Consider the following 16,836-nt stretch of genomic DNA (forward strand, 5'->3'; position numbering starts at 1 on the left):
TAGGCTAACTGGCCTATAGTTTCCTACTTTCTGTCTCCCTCCCTTTTTGAATAAAGGAGTTACATTTGCTGTTTTCCAATCTAATGGAACCTTCCCCAAATCTAGGGAATTTTGAAAAATTAAAACCATTGCATCAACTATCTCACTAGCCGCTTCTTTCAAGACCTTAGGGTGAAGTCCATCTGGACCTGGGATTTGTCAGCCCACAGCCCCAACAATTTGCTCAATACCACTTCCCAGGTGACTGTAATTTTCCTGAGTTCATCCCTCCCTTCCATTTCCTGATTTACAGCTATTTCCAGGGTGTAATTTGTGCTCTCTATAGTGAAGACCGAAGTCAAATACCTGTTTAATTCATCCGCAATCTCCCTACTTTCCATTATCAATTCCCCAGATGCACTCTCTATAGGGTCAATGCTCACTTTTGTTAACTCTTTTCTTATTGAAATATCTATTGAAACTCTTATTATCTGGCTTTATATTACTAGCTAGCTTTCTTTCATACTCTAATTTTTCCCTCCTTATTAATCTTTTTGTCTCTCTTTGCTGTTCTTTATATTCTTTCCAACCTTCTGATCTACCACCCATCTATGAGTAATTATATGCTTTTTCTTTAAGTTTAATATTGTCTTTAACTTTTTTAATTAATCACAGATGGTGGGCCCTCCCCTTGGAATTTTTCTTTCTCATTGGAATGTATATATTCTGTGTATTCCGAAATATTGCTTTAAATATCTGTCACTGAACTATTGACATATCCCTTAACCTCATTTGCCAGTTCACTTTAGCTAGCTCTGCTTTCATGCCCTCAGAATTGCCCTTATTTAAGTTTAAAAGTCTTGGACGCACTTGTTTCTTCCTCAAAACGAAGGTAAAATGTGATCATATTATGATTACTGCTACCTAGAGGCGCCTTCACTAGGAGGTTATCAATCAATCCCATCTCGTTGCACAATACCAGGTCTAGTATAGTCTGATCTCTGGTTGGCTCCAGAATGTGCTGTTCTAAGAAACTATCCCGAAAACATTCTATGAACTCCTCATCTACGTTATCTTGCCCCCTTCTGATTTTTCTCAGTCTATATATAAATTAAAATCCCCCATGATTATTACTATACCTTTCTAGCAAGCTCCCATCATCTCTGCTTTTATAGTCTGTCCTACCTGTAGTTACAATTAGGGGGCCTGTAAACCACTCCCACAAGTCAATTCTTGCCCTAATCATTTCTCATCTCAACCCAAGCCGCTTCTACATCCTGGATTCCTGAACTTAGGTCATTCCTCTCTAATGTGCTAATACCATCATTAATTAACAGAGCCACCCCTCCACCTTTTCCTAACTTCCTGTCCTTTCTAAATGTCACATACCCTTCAATATTCAGGTCCCAATCTGTGTCATCCTGTAGCTATATCTTTGTAATGGCTATCAGATCGTACTTATTTATTTCTATTTGTGCAATCGATTCATCTGTTTTGTTTCAAATGCTATGTGTGTTTAGATACAGAGCCTTTAGTTTTGTCCTTTTATTATTTTTGTAGCGTCTAGTCTTATCTGCTGATTTACTCTTAGATTTGTACTCTCTGTCCCTTCCTGTCACAGTCTGTTTATCATTTCCCATATTAATACCTGTCTCTCTTGCCTTGTCTCTATCTTTGGTTTACCGCATCTTCCCAAATTTGATCCCTTGTCCTCACTATTTAGTTTAAAACCCTCTCTACTTCCCTAGTTAGGCAGCTCGCGAGGATACCAGCCCCAGCACAGTTCAGGTGTTGACCATCCCAACGGTACAGATCCCACTTTCTCCAGTGCTCACAAACTGGAACTCACTTCTCCCACCCCAGTCTTTGAGCCATGCATTCATCTCTCTGATCTTATTTGTCCTATGCCAATTTGCACATGGCTCAAGTAATAATCCAGAAGTTATTACCTTTGAGGTTCTGCTTCTTAATTTGGTGCCTCGGTCATCATATTGACTTTGCAGAGCCTCCTTTCTCATCCTGCTTATGTCGTTGGTACCTACATGGACCACCACCACTGGGTCCTCCCCCTCCCACTGCAAGTTCTTCTCCAGCCTGAGTAAATGTCCTGAACCCTGGCGTCAGGCAGGCAACATAGCCATCTGGACTCTACAGAGAACAGTGTCAATCCCCCTTACTATACAGTCCCCTACTACCACTATATTCCTTTTAGATCCCTCCATTTGGATGGCTTCCTGTACCACGGTGCCATGGTCAGTTTGCTCATCCACCCTGCGGCCCCCACTCTCATCCAAACAAGCTGAGAGAACCTCAAACCTGTTGGACAATTGCAGAGGCTCACACTCCTGCCGTCTGGGTCCCCTTACCTGCCTCACTTGCAGTCACACCCTCCTGTCCCTGGCCACTGACCAAATCAGTGTGACTGCTTCCTAGTACAAAGCACCCAGGTAACTTTCCCCCTCCCTGATGCATCACAGTGTCTGCAGCTCAGCCTCCAGCTCAATGACTCTGAGTTGAAGTTCCTCAAGCTGCAAACACTCACTGTAGACGAGTTTGTCCTGGATTACAATGTTATCCAGGAGCTCCCACATGCTGCAGCCTTGACACATCACCTGTTGGGGGTGAATTTTTATGGGGATGATTTTTTTTTGTAAGAGTTCTCAAACACACCTGCTCTAAATTCCCAGAAAAATACCAAGAGATGCATTCCTTGGGTTAATTCTGTTGATGGAGGTTGAGATGGATCCATTGGGTTAGTCAGTCTGTTTCCATCCTCTACATTCCTGATGGGAAATGGCAGCAGAAACATTAATTGAGATTTATTTCCTTTGTAAATGTATCGCACTTTTTTTAACAAAAGCTCCAAACAAGACTGGTTAGCAGGTTCCAAATGTTCCACAATTGGCTCATGTAGACAGAGGAAGGTTACATGGAGAAAAATTACACAATTTACAAGGTGAATTAATGAGCCACTGACTCATAGGCCCAGGTCCCATTCCAAAGACCTGTGCAAAAAACCTAGGCTGACACTCTGAGTGTAGTACTGAGGGAGTACTGCACTGTTGGAGGTGCTGTCTTTAGGATAAGATGTCAAACCGAGGCCCCATCTGCCCTCTGAGATGGTTGTAAAGCCCCCCATGACATTCTTTCTAAGAAGAGCAGGGGAGTTCTCCCCAGTTCCAATATTTATCCCTCAACTCACTAAATCACTAAAACAGATCATACGGTCATTACCACATTGCAGTTTTTGGGAGCTTGCTGTGCGTAAATTGGCTATCCCGTTTCCTACATAACAACAGCGACCACACTTCAAGAAGTACGTTATTGTTTGTAAAATGCTTTGGGATGTCCTGAGATTGTTAAAGGAGCTATAAAAAAAAATACAGGTTCCTTCCTCTCTTCAAGTTGGCATCAATAAGGTGTGGTTATTGGCATCAGGGGCTATTGGACTACATGAGGGCACAAAAGGTAAGTTCCCTTGTTGCTGTACACGCACCCTTGCACCAAAGTTACAATTCCGCACCAAACCTTGTCGGTGCAGACTCGATGGGCCGAAGGGCCTCTTCTGCACTGTGTGATTCTGTGAAAGTTCCAAACATTGTTTAATTTTCCCTGCTCCAAATGGGGGGGCACAATGCAGCCGGTCGGGACACCCTTACAGCATCCCACCATAGCTTGGGGAAATATCATTCATATGGTTGCAAGTACTGACTGGATAAACTTGCTAAGCTCTTGGGGAAACCTCGCAGGGGCTGGCGTTTGATGGGACAAGTTCATCATGCTACTGGTTGGCAGGAGAAAACATCCTCCAGAAACCACTCTCTCATTACAGACCCCACTGCTCGTCCACCTGGCTTTGACTCCCACGGCAACAGTGGGCCCCTTTAAACCGACTCCGGCCTTTGTGCAGACATGAAACATCAGTGGGGTCACAGGACCATCCAGGCTGCAGCTGTGGCGCAGTCCAAACAATGACTCGCACTCGAGGTGTGTCCATTGACTAAACTTGAAGGCGGACTTAAAGAACTCCATCCACGTCCTGACAAGGCTGTTGATTGGCTCTGTGACTACACATATGCAAAATAAATAAATCACACCCTGAATGTCCAGGGTTGCCCCGAAGTCTCCAGGAGTTAAAAATTAATCTCAAGGACACTGCTGTGAGCAAAATCATAGGGGCATTAAAAAAAATATGCGTCTCTTTTTATTTTGTTCCTGAGGAAAGATGTTTTCTCGACGATTTTCATCTTGCACTCATCAGGGCAATCACAAGAATACCAGTATAAAAACAAAAAACTGCAGATGCTGGAAATCCAAAACAAAAACAGAATTACCTGGAAAAACTCAGCAGGTCTGGCAGCATCGGTGGAGAGGAAAACAGTTAATGTTTCAAGTGCATATATCCGTTCTGTTGAAGAGTCATAACGGACTCGAAACGTTAACTGTGTCCCTCTCCGCAGATGCTGCCAGACCTGCTGAGTTTTTCCAGGTATTTTTATTTTTGTTTTGCAATGCGTGTACATGTTCATTCTGTCTGCAAAGAATAGGACTCTGTGCATTCTGTTATGACCGATGCAGTTGTTAAAGCTGAGTTATTTAAAATTCCCAGAGGGAAACTTTAAACAACTGTCATAACCTATCATTTTAAGTGTTATGTTTGAGATGCGACTCTAAATTCAGGAATCAGGCCATCAGTTCTTGAGGTTTTACATTAAAATAATTGAAACATTTTATTAAGTTACACAGGTTAACATATATACACACGGCTACAAATTACTATTATCATAACTTTGAACAAATTCCCAAACTCATCTCCATTAAGGCAACAGCAACCCATAGACTTAACCAGACACCAGGCAAAGCATTTTCACCTTACGAATTCAAAATGAGTTTCTTTCACTGTGGAGCCAGTTGGAGGCTTGCAGCTGCCTTTTGATCTCACATTGCCTCTCCCTGCACACCCGAAAACTACTGAAGTTATACCTAGCACCATTGATTGAATTCAAATTCTCATTGTCTCATCAGCCTCTTTGAACTCCGCCTCTTAACAATGAAACCCCTTTCATAGTACCAATTTTATTAGTAATATAAACATATTGCTTGGTATCTGCTAGAAAGGCATCAGTTTCCACCCCACTTCTTGATTGCTCTATTCAAAAAATGCAAATACACGCTATCTCTCTTACATATCAAAACTAGTACATATCAAAGCACCCAGACTAGCTGGCTTTAATCCAATTAAGAAACACCTGCAGAATTAACCTCTGTTTTAAAAGAAAAATATTTCCCAAAATATTATCTACATTAATAGCTTCATGACAATTCATATATGTAGCTTCCAATACACATAAATGTGCTACTCTGCAAGTCCAACTGACAATCTTAAATTGATTGTCAGTGTAACTTTCTAGCACACTGAGGATTATTTAACAAATGTCCAGTCGTGGAATCACATCTAATGTTGGGAACTATGTTTTGAGTTTTGCAAGCACGGGCTGGTTGGGTACGGTCTATACCTTGTCCATTGCAAACAGCAATGGGAGGAATGGAAAGGGCATGCTGTTTGATCCATTCCACCAGTCTTTGGGACATACGGTCTACATCCCCAGCATCACACTAATACTGAAATTCATATACCGCATTAGTCATTTGTGTGATAGGCAGAACATCTTTTTGGCTTGACGGCAGCATCCTGTTAGTGGTGAACATCACTCGTGTTGCTACTGCATAATAGTAGCCTGAAACAGCTAGCTTCACCTGTTGCTCAAATTTTTGAGATATCTTGCCCTTCCAAGGTAATCTGAGGTAGACTGGGCACTTTTCAGGGCTGAAAGTGACAGCCTTAGGTATCTTTCTCATAATATTAAAACTTTCATCTTGCCAATATTGTCAGTAATTTTGGGGAAAAATAAACACACTCCTTAGCCTTGCTTATCTGGCTCGTTGCAAACAGACTAACATTCCTTTGAAATCCAACAATCCCTTCATTTATCTAAAAATGCAATTTCCCTTCACATCTTACATGTAAAGCCAGCATCCATTTTTATTCATTAGCATGTCAAGCACATTTCTACACCTAGCTTCTTTTGATGATTTAAAGCTAGAAGCCTGCTTGACTCCAAATGTAATTAAATCACACAGACAGACCCAACTATACTTACCCCATAAAGCTACCTCACAATAAACCAGAAAAAAATTATGAAAATTATGATACTTTCGTCACAAAGGGCAAGGTATCTCAAAAATTTGAGCAACAGGTGAAGCTAGCTGTTTCACACTGCTACTATGCAGCAGCAACACAAGTGGTGTTCACCACTAACAGGAAGCTGCTGTCAAGCCAAAAGGATGTTCTGCAAATCACAAAAATGATTAATGTGGTATATGAATTTCAGTGCCAGTGTGATGCTGGGTATGTAGGCTGTACATCCCAAAGACTGGTTGATTGAATCTAACAGCATGTCCCATCTGCTGTTCACAACAGGCAAGGTATAGACTGAACCCAACCAGCCCGTGCTTGCAAAACTCAAAGTACAGTGTCCCACATTAGATGTGATTCTGCGATTAGACAATATTTGCTAAGTGATTCTCAGTGTGCTAAAAATTACGCTGACAACCAATTTAAGATTGTCAGTTGGGCTCACAGTGTGGCACATTAGCATGTAATGGGAGCTACATATATTGATTCACAGGGCCCCTGTTCCTTACAGGCAGAAAGAATGTGTACACACGTTGTGCTTATTTCAGCTGAACACAATAAGTGATAGCCATTTGCTGGTTCATTCCTCAGGGCAATGCCTTGGCCAATCAAGGTCAAGCTGCCTGGTTTAAAACTTCAAACAATGTTTGGTAGTTAACTGTCAGTCAGCATTAACTGGTGCATTCTCCATGGCAATGCCTCTACCAATCTGAGTCCAACCAACCAATCAGCACTCTTTTCTCACACAGTATAAAGTTGCTGCTTCCCCTGACATTGGTATTCTTGCGATTGTCCTGATGAGTTCAAGGCAAAAAGCTTTGACAAAAGGTCTTTATTCAGCAATCCTCAAGTTCTGTACTACCAAATGACTATCTTTTCATTTTCTTTGGACACTTTTGCTCCTTGGATATAAACATTTTTGGAAATGGGACGATAAGCTGTTTGATTAGAATCAATTGGAGGTGGAAGTCATCTGATAAACCTCCAGGAACATGCCCAACCAGAGCTGGTAATCTTATATCCAACCAATTGAGGACCAGATGGTTGAGCAATCAAGAGTATCCTGGTTAACTTGGCCTTTACAACCTGCTCACTAACTTCTTCTTCAACATCCTACTAACTTTCCTTTACTAGTTCAGTAACAGATGTTCGGTTCCTTTAGGCATCAAGCCAAGGCCACCTGGCATCTATAAATAAACTAACTCAAGACGCAGCAGTCATTTTCAAGTCAGCTCTTCTTCTTTGATTATCAAACTGTTAATTATCCCAACATGTCCATGGCAGGCAGTAAAAATGGGAGAGATTCTTGGTCAGCCATGCGTGATGTGGAATGGTGCACTCAAGCTACAGCCATTTGTCTCTCTCTAGCAGAGAAAAATGCCTGTAAGGTCCAGCTACAAACTGAGGCTAATTATGGACAGACTTCTGTTATTTAGAATTTGCTTCTGTAAACTGTGTCCCTGTTCGTTCTTTGAGGTGAAGATGACCAGGTTCATCATCTGGAGCGTTTGGTGGGGTTCCGTTGGGTACGTATATGACTGCTAGGCCTGATGTGTGTCCGGAAGGCTCCGCTGCAAGTAGGGCAGGATATCGCAGGTGATTGAGTTTTGGATGAGTTTGCTGGATTGGAATTTCCTGTCCTTGCTTTTTCTCTCTGCCTCTGATATGCACTTGCTTTCAAATTGTGCAATGATCACAGGAAAGAAGAAATGGTAGAACACACAGGGAACCAAATCCAATACTTTGGTTTGAGACCATCAGAAGTGAAAATAATGAGAAACGAATTCCTTAGTAGGGTTGAACTGAAAGCAGTTCAATGGGGAAGAGACAACTGCTACTAGAATCACAGAGGATTGGAGTAACCTCTTTTTCCTCTCTACCCCCTTTATCTCATTTATTTCCAACTAGCTGTGTTTATATCAGTCTTCTTCAGAACTGGAAACAAAGATCAGAAAAGCCTTTCAAAGGACAAAACATATCCGATGTCAAATCAAGATTTTGTAAACTCCCTGAATTACTGGACTCTTTTGGAACTCCTGTGTATCCCTGAAAACTTTTAACCTGGAAATATTTCACTCATTTATTTTCAACTGACCATCGAGGTATTGGGATCCCTAATGGTTAAAAAAGTGGTGCTCATAAAAACAATGAGTTTTACAGCACAGTACCAGACCATTCGGCCCATTGTGACTATACTGTCTCTTTGAAAGATCTAATCCAGTTGGTCCCTGTCCCCCTCTTCTCTTTCCCCAGAGCCCTTCAAATGTTTCTTTTACACGTTTGTATCCAATTTGAAAGTCACTATTGAATCTGCTTCCACCACCCTTTCAGGCAGCGCCTTCCAGATCACAACAACTCGCTGTGTAAAAAAAAAACTCATCTCCCTGACTGGTTATTTTGCCAGTTACCTTAAATCTGTTTCCTCTGGTCATTAACCCTTCTGCCACTGGACAGTTTCTCCTTATTTACTCTACCAAAAACCCGTCATGATTTTGAAAATCTCCATTGAATCTCCTCTTAACATTTTCTGTGTGAAGGAGAATATTCCCAGCTTCTCCAGTCTCTCTACATAATCTCATTCCTGTTCCCATTCCAGGAAATCTCCTGTGTACCCTCTCAAAGACCCTGACATCCTTCCCAGAATTGGACACATGACTCCAGCTGGGGCTGAACCAGTGATTTGTAAATGGTTAGTGTAACTTCATTATTTGTGTGTTTGTTTTAAAGTTATGTAATCACCTACACTGATGTGAACAAAATGTCCAATAGTCCTGCTTAAACATTGACACAGGTGCTCAGCCTTGATAGCACCTTGGAAAATGCAGGAAGTGGCTGTCTGCAAAAGTTAAATTCTTCAGATTTACCAACAAGCCTCACCGGTAACAGCCTTTGTGACTGCAATTGACTCTCTGCTCTCGTGGACTTGTGCGGTTGCACTGCCACACAGGTAGATGATAGGGCGTTGTTATTGACACATTGGTTGGTGAATGCTGCAAAGTTCTGTCCATTTGCACAACTGTTGCAGTGCCAGGTTCACTGAAGACCAGGCAATAAACAGGTCTACTGCTCAGCTTCTTCCTTTATCGTGTGAGCATTAGGCTGTCTGAAATTTGCTTGTCGAAATTGTGTTATTATTTAAGGAGATTGTTTTTGTTTCAGGGTGGCTAACGCTATTGAATTTAGCATACATGTCCTGTGGTTCATTTACCTCAATGCGCAAGCCGTTTGAGGTTTACAGAGCAGCAACACAAACTGAACATGTATGTTTGCAATTTTAGCACAATATTTTCAATTATTTTTGAAGACTGAGCTGCTAATATGTGTTACATCCGTTGTTCAGTGGATAGGGCATCATGCCTCTGAGACAGAAAGTTGTGGGTGCGAGACCAGCCCCCCACCATTCCAGAGTCTTGAGCACATAAGCTAGGCCGAGTGAACACTGCACTGGCAAATCGGATGAGATGTTAAAATGCGGAATAGGCTTGAGGGCCTGAATGACCTCGTCCTGTTTTTAATACTCCTAAACTGAGCCTCCATCTGCCCTCAATTCTACTTCCCTTTAGCTCTGAAGAAGGGACACATGGACTCGAAAAGCTAACCCTGTTTCTCTCTCCACAGGTATTGCCAGACCCGCTGAGTTTTTCCAGCAGTTTCTGTTTTTATTTCAGATTTCCAGCATCCGCAGTATTTGCTTTCATCTCCATCTTCCACTCTGGTGGATGCAAAAGAACCCATGAGACTATCGCGAAGAAGATCAGGAGGGGTACTCCTTGGTGTCCTGGTCAATATTTATCCCTCAGTCAACATCACAAAAAAAAAGTATCTGATCACCGTCACATTGCTATTTGTGGGAGCTTGCTGTGCACAAATTGGGTGCTGCATTTCCTACATTATAACCACGACCACATTTCAAAAACTGTGCAAAACTTTATTGGCTGTAAAGCACTTTGGGATGTCCTGAAGTTGTGAATTAAGACACTTTATAAATGCAAATTCTTTCTTTCTTATATGACTAATATTTTTACATTTTAAAAATGGTCACAATAAAATGAATTTGGCACAGAGCATGATCATTATCAGAGAGTAAAAGCAAAATACTGCAGATGCTGGAAATCTGAAGTAAAAACAGAAAATGCTGGAAAAACTCAGCAGGTCTGACAGCATCTGTGGAGAGAGAAACAGAGTTAACGTTTCGAGTCCGTATGACCCTTCTTGAAGAAGAGTCTTCTTGAGGAAGAATTATATGGACTCAAAACGTTAACTCTGTTTCTCTCTCTATAGATGCTGCCAGACCTGCTGAGTTTTTCCAGCATTTTCTGTTTTTATTTCGTTATCGGAGAGAATATTTTAATGTAGCCAAATATCAGGCAAATCCATGAAAAATTCAAAATAGAAACATAGAAACCTGTATTTAAATTAGGGCCTAAATTTATATAAAACCTGACATTGTACTTTATTCAATGCACTAAGATCTAGATTCATAAATCAGCACGGATGCTTGTTAAACTGCACTGATAGAGTTTGATCATTAATACTTGTGAAGATCAATAACGTTTAGTCTTGATGCAGCAATCAACAGCCATGTTTCAATAAAGAAATAACTTCCACAACATCTTTCACAGCCTCAAGCATTTCCCAAAGCACTTCACATTAAGGAATAATGAAATTATTTTTGAAATACAGCCGTGTTGTAATGTAGGAAATGCAGCAGCCAATTTGTACACAGCAAGCTCCCACAACAGCAGTGGGATAATGAACAGGTCGTCTGTTTTAGAGATGTTAGTTGAGGGATAGATATCAGGGTAATCTCTACTGGTCTTTTTTGGAATAGTGCCATGGGATTTTTTTACACCCACCTGGGAGGGCAGGTGGGGTCTTAGTTTATCCAAAGAATGGCATCTCTTGACAGTGCAGCGCTGTCTCTGTATAACAATGGGAATCTCAGCTCAGAAATTGTGCTCAAGTCTTTGGAGTGGGACTCGAACCTACGACTTTCTGGTTCAGAGGCAAGTGTGATAAAAACTGAGACACTTTGAACTGTCCAAATGCCTATATGTCAAATCTTCAATGGTATTTGTCCCATGCCAATATGAGATACACATCTCTGGCCTTAGTAAGTATTCACTGCTGCTCCCTGGCCAGTTCCATACTTCCCTTCTGAAATTTCCCACAGTGTAAAAATTGCTACAAAAGATCACCTCATTCTATGAAACCACGAGCATATCCATGGCTAGTCTGTATCTTCACCACTACAGACAACTGCCATTATATCACAATTCACAAATCATCGATTGCAGACAAAGCTGTGTTCTACGTTACTTGAGGCGTCAACAATATAATTTTGATAGACCCCCACTGGACCTCTTCCGGGCTGTGTGAAAGGGCCACCTTGATACAGATGAAGGTTTAAAGTTACTTTAAAATGAAGAAGGTCTATTCTATGCACTTTGTCTTCAAATTCCATGGCCATTTCCTCACTGGCACATAACCTAACCATAAGTCTGAGCTGCTAAACACAGTTACATACCCAGAAAAAGGTATTGATTTGAAGGTTTGTCAATGGAACTTGTAGAATAAGGGTCTGGCACATAAAGGGTTAACATGGGACTGAGTACAGTCCTGCCCACACAGAATGGCATAGGGCAAATGAAAGAACTGCTTTTGTATAGCACCTTTCACAACCTCAGGACATCCCAAAGTGTTTTACAGCCAATGAGGTTACTTTGTGAAGTACCACCATTGTCATGATGTGGATAATTTCTTTGGACAAAGGAGGCTGAGGAGAGATTGAATTGAGATGTATACAATTTTGGTTCTAGATAGAGTGGATGGTGGTGGTGTATTATAGTTCACTCAGGGAGCCCAAGAGGCTGTGGCAACATACACTTTATACATGCACATTATAGTCTGGAGCTATGGATAGTGCTGATAGAGGCTCCGACTATCTTTCCATTCTTCGGCTGACCAGGAATCTCGCCTGCACATACCACCTGCTGCATTATGAATGCACCTTCCTTGGGGTCATCGAGTCCTGTGGTGGGATTTGAACCTGGAACTTTTGGTACAGAAGCCAGGACACCACCCACTGCACCACAAGACCTCCTAGGTGGATTCGATAAGAAGGACCTACTTCCATCAAGGATATCAGTAGTCAAGGGTCATAGATTTAAAGTAATTGGTGGAAGGATTGGCGGGGGATTAAGGAGTAATTTTTTCACCCAGAAGATGGTAGGGGTCTGGAACTCAGCATCTGAAAGGGTGGAAGAGGGAGGACTACTCATCACATTTAATAAACATTTGGATATGCAATTGCACTGTTGTAACGTGGAGGTCTATAGACCGACACCTGGAAGAGAGGGATTTGGCTGGATAGCATTTTCTGCCAGTAGGAATACAATGGGCAAAATGGCTTTTTTACTGTCCCGTGAATTTTTCTATGTTGCTAGGAAACCAATCGTCAATTTGCGCACAGCAAGATCCCACAAACAGCAATGTGGTAATGACTAGATAATCTGTTTTTAACAATGTCGGCTGAAGGATAAATATTGGCCAGGACACCGGGGATAACTCCCCTGCTCTCCTTCAAAACAATGGCCATGGGATTGTTTTTACATCCACCTGGGAGGGCAGACAGGGCCCTTTAATGATTTATTCTCAAGGTGTGAATGTGAACTTAAACTTTGACGGTACATGGTAACAGCAAGTCAGAAACAGAAATATAATTCAGCTGTGGACAAGATTCAAAGATTTCATAGATCCTTCATAATGCAGAAACATACAGGCATTGCCCTCTAGTGCTCACTCACCATTACTTCAATTAGACGTCGGGTTTGTGATCGAAAATGCAGGAAATCCTGGGTCACTGGAATTCCCTGAGCTACAAAATCCAGCAGTAATGCACAAAATGGACGTAAACAGTGTTACAACCAGGTGAGGAGGAGTGAACTGGCTCCCCTCTATTCAGCCTCCCTGGTTGGTTGCAAAGAAGGTTTTTAAATTTTGTTTCCCCATGGATGCCTTTTCCAAATCCAAATGTATTTTTTATTCTCTATGCAGTGAACAATAACGAGCCAATCAACGAGGTTTTCTTGAGTCAAAGAAAGAGCAAGTTTATTAGCCACTAAACCCAAGAAAAAAATAATAAGAGACACGACGTTTTACACACACACACACACACACACACACACACACGTATCAGAAGTAAGGAAAGTTAGAGTCCAAATAAAAGTTAAAAGTATATACACTTAGAAGTCTCTCCGACAGGATTTCCGTATACCAGCTTATATTTCACCTCTTTTCTATTTTTCCTTAGTTCTGTTGAAGAGTCACACGGACTCGAAACGTTAACTGTGTTCCTCTCCGCAGATGCTGCCAGACCTGCTGAGTTTTTTCCAGGTATTTTTATTTTTGTTTTACACTTAGAAGTCCTTTGCTTGTCTTTGAGGTGTAGATTGTTAAATGTTGCAGCTGAATTATGTTATCTGGTTCCTTGGAGCAGGCAGATGTAGATGATGATGCAATTCTTACAAGATCACGATTCATTGGTAGATCTTAGATACATTGATTTCTTGAACCAGGTGATGAGCTTATTCACGGGGTGGCGGTGGAGGAGACAGGAGAGAGAGAGAGAAAGAGAGAGAGAGAGGAGGGAGAATGAGAGGGATTCCTTCCTGCTCCATGAGCATCTTCTCCAGATCCCTCTGGGTCTGTTTGGCAAGCCCATTTCTTAATGTTTTGCTCGCTGTATATCCTAAAGGAATTCCATTCCCATGTCCGCTGTAGTCATTGTTGTAGAACAAGTAATCACATTTAGATGTTTCATCTCAGAAAACTTTGACATGGTTCTTTTTTTTTATTCACTTACGGGATGCAGGTGTCATTGGGCAGCATTTATTGACCATCCCTAATTGCCCTTGAGAAGGTGTTGGTGAGTTGCCTTCTTGAACCGCTGCAGTCCATGTGGTGTAGATACAGCCACAGTGCTGTTAGGGAGGGAGTTCCAGGATTTTGACCCAGCAACAGTGAAGGAACAGCGATATATTTCCAAGTCAGGATGGTGAGTGGCTTGGAGGGAAACTTCCAGGTAGTGGTGTTCCCATCTATCTGCTGCCCTTGTCCTTCTAGATGGTAGCGGTCGTGGGTTTGGAAGGTGCTGCCTAAGGAGCCTTGGTGAGTTTCTGCAGTGCAATTTGTAGATGTACACACTGCTGCTACTATGCGTCGGTGGTGGAGGGAGAGAATGTTTGTGGATGTGGTGCCAATCAAGCGGGTTTGATTGTCTCAGGTGGTGTCAAGCTTCTTGAGTGTTGTTGGAGCTGCACTCATCCAGGCAAGTGGAGAGTATTTCATCACACTCTTGACTTGTGCCTTGTAGGTTGTGGACAGGCTTTGGAGTCAGGAGGTGAGTAACTCACTGCAGGATTCCTAGTCTCTGGCCTGCTCTTGTAGCCACAGCATTTATATGGCTAGTCCAATTAAGTTTCTGGTCAATGGTAAGATGTTGATAGTGGAGGATTCAGCAATGGTAATGCCCTTGAATGTCAAGGAGCGATGGTTGGATTCTCTCTTGTTGGAGATGGTCATTGCCTGACACTTGTTTTTTTTTTAAATTATTCATTCATGGAATGTGACTAGGCCACCATCCCTCATCGCCCTAGTTCATGGGGCATTTTTAAAAGTCAACCACATTACTGTAGGCATGTGTAAGGATGGCAGATTTTCTTCCATAAGGGTATTAGCGAACCAGATGGGTTTTTACAACAATGGTTTCATGGTCATCATTAGACTTTTAATTCCAGAGTTTTATTAAATTCAAATTCCACCATCTGCATTACTCTAGGTCTCTGGAATACTAGCCTAGTAACAATACCACTATACCACTGCCTCCCTGTGGTGTGAATGTTACTTGCCACTTGTTAGCCCAAGCCTGGATATTGTCCAGGTCTTGCTGCATTTGGACATGGACTGCTTCAGTATCTGAGGAATCGCGAATGATGGTGAACATTGTGCAAATATCAGCGAACATCCCCATTTCTGACCTTATGTTGGAAGGAAGGTCATTGATGAAACAGCTAAAGATGGTTGGGTTGAGGACACTACCCTGAGGAACTCCTGCAGTGATGTCTGAGATGATTAACCTCCAACAACCACAATCTTCTTCCTTTGTGCTGGGTATGACTCCAACCAGCGGGGAGTTTCCCCCTGATTCCCATTGACTCCAATTTTGCCAGGGCTCCTTGATGCCACACTCGGTCAAATGCTGCCTTGAAAGACAGTAGAATCCAACAGGAGATGGGCTTCTTTCATCCTCTATGGGAAGATGGTGTTTGAGCGCCTGTTGGTTGCATATCCAGGCTAGCTAACAGTTCTCCATTGTCTTGAAAAGGTTACAGTTGATTAAATTCCAGCATTTTGTATTTTTAATATCTTCCTTTCAATAGCCCTTTTTGAAGTGCACCTCGACACCCCAGGTGTGAAATTCCACGAGCAACATATCAGGGCAGGTCTGCAGTACAATCCATATCGTAATTATTCAGATGTGGTCCATTCACAATTCCAGACACCAGGTGACTCGTGGCAGCCATCTTTGGTCAATGTCCCCTTTTCTTGTATTAAAACAAAGGCTCTCTTTAAACGATTCAGTATGTTTTTGGTTAGCTGATGAAGCTATAGGTAGATCCCACTCAGTCACAATTTCCCATCGCCGTGGCAACAGCGAGAAGCAAAGTCCATTTTCCTTCTTTTATGTATGAAAAACAAGGTTTGCATGCCTCCGCATCATCTGTTATGCACATTACAACAACTTTCTTTTTTTTTTATATTTTAAAACTTTATTGAAACATTTATACAGCAATTCTTGAAATCAGTTTAGATGATGCCAATCTTATTAGCAACATCCAATGCATCATTGTCTGGGACCAGACGGACATAAGTTTTCTTCTCACTGTCGGGCCTGATAAGAGTGTTGACTTTAGCTAAATCGATATCATACAGTTCCTTGACAGCCTGTTTTATCTGATGTTTACTGGCCTTGATGTCAACAACGAAAACCAAAGTATTGTTGTCCTCAATTTTCTTCATAGCAGACTCAGTGGTCAGGGGGAACTTAATGATTTGCATTTACATAGCACCTTTAACTGAGTAAGACATTTCAAGGCGCTTCACAGAGGCCTTCCTAAACAAAATTGGATGCCAAATCACATAAGGAGATAATAGGACAGGTGATCAAAAGCTTGGTCAAAGAAATAGGTTTTTAAGGAGTGTCTTGAAGAGGGTGGAGAAATATAGGGGGTGAATTCCAGAGTTTAAGGCCCAGGCAGCTGAAGGCATGGCTGCCAATAGGTGGACCATTGAAAATCAAGGATGCTCAAGGCCAGAGTTGGAGGTGCACAGACATTTTGGGCACAAGTAGCAGGAAACACAATTGTGGAAGCACATTGATTTTTTAATGCATTTAAAATGGCACAAAAATGCAACCAGAAATGAGGAGAAATAATGATTCAAATGTATTGAGGTACCACTGATTAGGGATTACATCAATAAAAATACGATAAAACATTCAATCAACCTGTGCCTGGAGAACTAAGATGTCAATAGGAAGGGCAAAAAGTGTTCAAGGTAAGGAAGGCTCCACCCATACAATAATATCTCACAAATGGACC

This window comes from Cetorhinus maximus, chromosome 7, assembly GCF_964194155.1.
Source record: "Cetorhinus maximus chromosome 7, sCetMax3.hap1.1, whole genome shotgun sequence".
Classification (NCBI taxonomy): domain Eukaryota; kingdom Metazoa; phylum Chordata; class Chondrichthyes; order Lamniformes; family Cetorhinidae; genus Cetorhinus; species Cetorhinus maximus.